At 49.6% G+C, this 6,125-nt stretch overlaps 1 long non-coding RNA gene across 1 annotated transcript; it reads right to left on the bottom strand.

The window, feature by feature from the left end:
- Positions 1 to 979: 979 nt before the first annotated feature.
- On the bottom strand, positions 980 to 5,694 carry LOC116579986. The gene is made up of 3 exons (XR_004281488.1): positions 5,532 to 5,694; positions 2,636 to 2,719; positions 980 to 1,475 (listed from the first exon to the last, which is right to left on the bottom strand). It is a non-coding gene; the product is annotated as an uncharacterized LOC116579986 (long non-coding RNA).
- Between the last annotated feature and the right edge of the window lie 431 nt (positions 5,695 to 6,125).

A 6,125-nucleotide genomic window follows, 5' to 3' on the forward strand; every position in this document is an offset into this window, starting at 1 on the left:
AAAGCCACTTCCTTCTGCCCCAGCCAGAAATTTCAAGCCCCATTTGAGATGCAGCCGTGGGAAATCTCTGGCAGGTGCAGACGGCACCACTGCACGTGCCAGGGCTCTGTGTGGGCTCTTCCTGGGAAGAAGACCCTTCCATCCTATTGGGCAGGGAACTCTGGCTGCACTTCTGCTTCCAAAGGACACGGTTACCCTTTGTTGGAGACAGAGGCCACGGCAACAAAAAGTAGAACTTGCCAACACCAGTTGCAGCAGAGGAGGATATGATCTTGGGGAATCTGTCCCACCCCTCTCTGCCTTCCAGCACACGGACGTTCACATCCCTCCCTGGATTCGTAACAGCGTAGTTAAGTGGCCCTATGTAAAAGATGCCTGAACTCATAGACTAAAGATCCACAGCCATGCAAAGCCGTTGCCAAAGCTTTCGTTTCCTATGAGAAGTACAAGCCTGGACACATTGGTGCCTCCCCTTAGTCCAACTTGCTATAAATTTTACCCGAACAATGGGAGAGCTATTTGCAGACTCTCTGGAGGAACATATCCTAACCATAAATATTAATGATAATGAACCTGGAAAGGCCATCTTAATAAAATAGCTGAAAATGCATTTACACATCATTAGCTTTACAAGCTCCCAAATCTTCATCACTGCGGAGCAGGACCCATCCCCGTAGATAATGGGTGGGAGAGGCTGTCCAAAGCTCCAGCAGGTACTGCCTATCACGGTCCCTTTCGTGGGGTACATTCTGGCTTTTGAGCTAGATCGCCCATCATCTTCAAAAGCAAAAATTACCATAGACTAAGACTTGGATTCTCTCCCCTTTCTTAGTTTTTGACAAATTAACAATTATCCCTGCTATGTCTTTGACATGGAACAAAATGTCCTGACTTTTCTGACATTGGAAAAGAATGCACGGCCTTTATATAGGACACTACAGCATGTTTAGGTGAAATGGCCAAAGATAGTCATTCAGTCAACCAATATTTGGTCTTACATTCCATTTATTAAAAAAAAAAAAAAAAAGTAGATCATGTCTGGGTGCAAAACTGTGCTTTCGGAGTGGTGCTAACATCTCCCATCAGGAGCCTTACAAATGATAAACTGGTATGATCGGGCTAAAAGTGCTCCCATTACGGAAGTCGTCTCTAGTATTGGAAACTCGGGCATCTGCATGGCAATTCGGAATATTCTTAACATCTCGAACATTTAAGGTTAGTAACACGTTAATGTTTATTTCTCATGAAAATCTGGTATGAGAAGGTTGAGTTAGCCAGTGTACTCAGCCATTGCTTGAACATAGAGAAAAGAAGACTGAACCCCTTCCTTCATCCTGGGTTCTTTCTCTGGGAAACCTCCATGCCTCGCTTCCCTTCACCAGATGATCTCAGGACTGGCTGGCTGGATGCTGCCAACCTTAAACACTCCTGCTGCATGCAGAAATGATCTTAAAATTCTCCTTCTTTGGTCAGCCCTACAACACGAGGTACAATATGGTGCAGTTGAAATAGAGTCTGACTTGACTACTTACGGGTTAGCAGGATCCACACCTCTCTGGGACCTGAGTTTGCTGGCCCACGAATGTGCCCACCCACTGTGGCCCAGTGCTCCAAACTAGAACACAGTATGGATGCCAGTTATTATTATGAAGAATAGCAATACCAGCAAAATAAACCAAGTTTACCAGAATACAAGCCATTTAATCCATCTCACTGTGGCTTCTTCCAGTATGTAACCACATGCATAAATAGATTTAAAGAGCTGTAATGCTGTTAAGGACACAGTTCTGTCTAATTCCTTTACCAATTAATAAGGATTTCCATATTCCTACATAGGGGTTTCTCTTAATACCTCTATGCAATTCTATCAAGTTTGTCAGTGGTGACCTGGCCCAGAGGAGGCCAATGAGAGACTCTTCCTTGGTATTTTGATTTGGAAGACAGTCAGAGAGGAAGTGCCCATAGGGCTAGACTGATGCACAGGTGTTGGGGCGCCCCAATTTCCACTGGGGAGTAACAGAGAACGCCAGTTCTCAGGAGAAAGGAATGCAGCGCCACACTTTGTAACCCAGATTCCCTGCGAATGTTTTGGGGCTCAACTACAGTTTCACCTTGGAGTTTATTGAGCCCCTCCAAAGCCTGCTAGTCAGTTCCCCTCTTTTGTGTATACTACCAGAGGGGGCTTCATCTGTTGCCTGAAATCAAAATGCCCTTACCTCGCCACTAAACTGTATCTGGGTCACCGCTGGCTGCTTTCACCAGTCCAGAAGCCCAGTGACTCCCTAGGAAGTGCATATTCATCAGAGGCCCTGAACAGGTGGGTTGTGGTCACCCAGTCCCTTGCTTCAAAACACACCCGTGGCTTTGGCTAGACAGGAGGAGCAGCCTTTGCTGGACTGTTCAGGAGGCAGAGCTGTGGTGGGAGAGAGGTCTGAGACATCCCTCTCACTGAGGTGCCTCTAATTCATTCCCACCTCATGAGTGGCCTCTGCCTCTGATGCTGGAAAGAGAAGTGGCCCCCTGGATTCTGGACAGATGCATTCTCCAAGCACCACTCCAGGTGGCCCCAGGCATCTGCAGTGGTGGAGAGCCAGACGAGAGACGGAAGGAATAAAGAAATACAGCACAGACTCACCTGACAGCCAGCTCTGCCCTTGGGCCCAGAACTCAGCGTGGAGTCGAGGAAAGGGCATTGCTTCGTAACCAGACAGGCCCAGCCCTGCATCAATAATAATAATAATATTAATAGTAAGAGGTTATGGTATTGTTATTTCTGGAAGAAGAGGAAGAGGAGAAGGAAGGGGAGGAGGAGGAGGGAAGAGGACCTAGAAGGAGGACAGGAGCAGCGGCGGCTCCCACTGTGTCCTCACTGACTCCAAAACGGGCGTGATGGAGTTCAGCACAGTCTCCTTTCGCACACGAACAGCAAGGCCGAGAGAGGGCTCACAGCTGGCCCCAGGTCAGCCGAGACTTTCAGCGTCCGAGGAGGCACTGTCAACCCAAATCTTGACGCGGGCCCACACTCCCAACCACTCCCTTCCATCTCTGACTCACCAGACCGGTGACAAGGAAATTAAAATCGCTGAGCCTTACGTGTATAGAACGGCTCATAAAGAAAAAATACTGGAAAGCACCTGACATCGAGCAGATGTCCCACAAGGGTCGAGGCAGTTATCGCCGTCCCCCTGTTCGATACCCCATCGTCATCACCCTCATCGGCACTACCTGGAGAAGCAGTGAGTGCTGGGAGCTGCCCACCACCGCTGCTCTGATCGGTGTCACCGTGTGGACGTCTGACTGATCCGTGGAGGTCATCGGATAGAGTAGCTGCTCCTAATCCTTTCATCAACCCCCTCAAATCCCCAGCAATCAACCATCCGTCTGGGTCTAGAGGATGTCAGACCACCACCCCCGCCATGGAATGTCATCATATGCAAACAGCTCAGGGGACTCATCTCCCCGTCAACAGTGCATCTCTTGTGTCTGTTCACCAAGCCTATGCTTTATGCCCCAACGCCCATCATTCTGTCTACACTTATAACCAGTTTAAACCATTCCTTCCCTCCCCCTCCCCACTCGGCCCACACATACAACCGGCTTTTCTCTTTAGCCTGGATTGATAAGACAATTCAGTACCTAAGGCTGGCCTGTATTCTTCTGGTCTGTATTCATGGGCTGCACTTCCTCAACAATCCACTCAGGAGAAGCTGTGCATCTGACAGTCTGTAGGGCTTAAGAACACGAACTCTGTCTCATTCTTACACTCCCCCAGCCCCTGACCTCGGTGCCTGGCAGAAAATCAGACACAGGGTCTGAGGGGTAAACAGTCAATATCTCTATCCCTGCCCAGCCTTATCTCAGAAACACTGTTCCCTGGATCGCGGGGTTGGTTACAATGGGTTTCACCAAGTTAATGAGCACCTTTGAAGGGACATAATTAGATACATCCCCCAAGAATACTCAAGATGGGATTCTGACCAATTAGAAGCTTTAGAACGTCTCAATTCAGACTGCAAAATGAATTGAGGCAGGTCCTTGACTCTCGTGGGCCTCCTTCTGCATCTGCTCCTGGACAACCTCCCGCTTCCTGACGAGTTCCAAGGAGCTCTCTCGGGCCTCCCCAGCAATGCCAGAGGAGCAGAAGCCCTGGCTCCTCGGAATATGTTCCAGCCCTCGCAGCTGCACCCTCTGTGGGGCAGGGATGGGAGGCCTGTCTGGGCAAGTCCCACACCTCTGGGGAATGGGTTAGTACCAGCATCACCACATTACAATGGCCCGAAGGGTGCTGTCAGCCAGCTCCTTCATCCGACATGACCTTTAAGTTGTTCACAAACTCTGAACCTTTCAGTGGGCATTTGATCACATCTCAGTGACGTGGGGAGAAAGTGAATGTCTAGTGTCTCCCAGAAAAAGAGAAAAAAAAAAGCACAACACCGTCAGTGATGTCAGGAGGACGGGAAAGAGGATATTATCTGAGCCTGTTTACCGGCTCTTGCCAAGCCCAGCAATTTCCGGGAGATGCAAGCAGAGATTAATAACCATTTATGAAATCTCAAATTAATAAAAATCCAGGTTCTGTCTGAGAATTTCAAGAAGGTGTGCTTCGTAATCAGGGAAGCATTAACCGGTACCCATTCTGCAAGCACTGAACGGGGAATGACTTTATGCTGAGCACACTCTGTGCCCAGGAGCAGACATGGGGGATGTCATCCTGCTCCCCAAAAGCTCCTGGTATATAATGGAGATATGTGTGCAGAATACATTTTCAATACAGTGAGATAATAGGAATCGGCAAAGCCCGGGTGAGGGACGGTGATAATGCAGTACAGATAAGGGGCTGATAAGGGCTTGGTGTCTAAGGAAGGCTGCGTTCAGGCAGACAGACCTGGGCTGGATGTTAAAGGCAGGGTAGGAGTTTACAATGTTATCAAGAGGGTAGGCATGATCTGAGCAGAAGGAACTGCAGAGCGAGGCGAATTCTAGGCCAGTGGTTTTCAAACCTTGCTTTAGGAATAGTGACCATCGTTCCCACACTGCCTGAATCAGAGGCGAGCAAAGCTGTTCCCTCTCCATAGAGCACGGTGGGCTCCTCTTCCATTCTGCCTCTTCTCCTGCTCTCCACCACCCCACACATATACATAGTGCCCCTTAGGGGACCAAGCCCCAACCTGCTGAATAAGGGTCTGCCTTTAGGAAGATTCCCAGCGGACTTCTGTTCTCATTAAAGTTTGAGAAGGGCCTGCCGCACAGGGCAGAAATCTGTTCCCTCCAAGTGAGCTGGGGAGAGGGGCTATGACTGGGTGGGCTTTGAGACTCTCCCACTCTCCTGCCTTTCTCTTCTTGAAATCCTCCCCCATTGCCAAGCCAACCCACCCAAGTCGTCACTGCTAAGAACAACTAGGGGAAGAATTAAAAGGTGTCCCCCCAGTCCTGAGTAAAAGAAAGAAACAGGAGCTGCTTTGTAAAATCCAACCAAAGCTGACTCCCCAGCCAGGTTTCCACCTCCAAGCCTTTGGGGATCCCCAGGTTACCTTGCGCTTCCAATAAGCCAGTCCAACTAGTTTCCACATGACATCTCCATGACCTTCACTTTCACCTGCTCCGACCCTCTTCCCTTGACACTGCCATGTCCACAGGACGATGGGGCTCCCACGGGAACCACTGTGTTCTGAACATCACAGATACCTCCGGGAGCTACCATGCTGGGGGGCACTACTCCCTCACCTGCCACCACCATCTCCTGCCAGGCCAGGCACACTGCCCCACCCGCGGGGTCCACTCAGCAGTAGTGGAAGGAAACACCTCGCTCCCCTTTCTGGCGTCCTTCTGCTTGGGCTCTGCATGAAGTCACCCTCTCTGTTTAAGACCTTACCTGGGTCCAGACCCCATTCAATAATCAGAGGGTTCTTCCACACAGAGAAGTCTCCCCTGGCAGATTTTATTATCCCTATTTTCCTGATGAGAAAAATGAGGTTCCCATGAAGGCAGTATCTTGCCCAGAGTGACACTACTCAACTTAAAGCCCCATGAGGTCAGAACCCAAAGTTATTTATCACCGCAAGCCCCAGGCACGAGTCAGAGTCAGCATTTAGTCTACACGTGGCATTGAACGCCCGGATGGAGAA

Source organism: Mustela erminea, chromosome 19 (genome assembly GCF_009829155.1).
Source record: "Mustela erminea isolate mMusErm1 chromosome 19, mMusErm1.Pri, whole genome shotgun sequence".
Classification (NCBI taxonomy): Eukaryota; Metazoa; Chordata; class Mammalia; order Carnivora; family Mustelidae; genus Mustela; species Mustela erminea.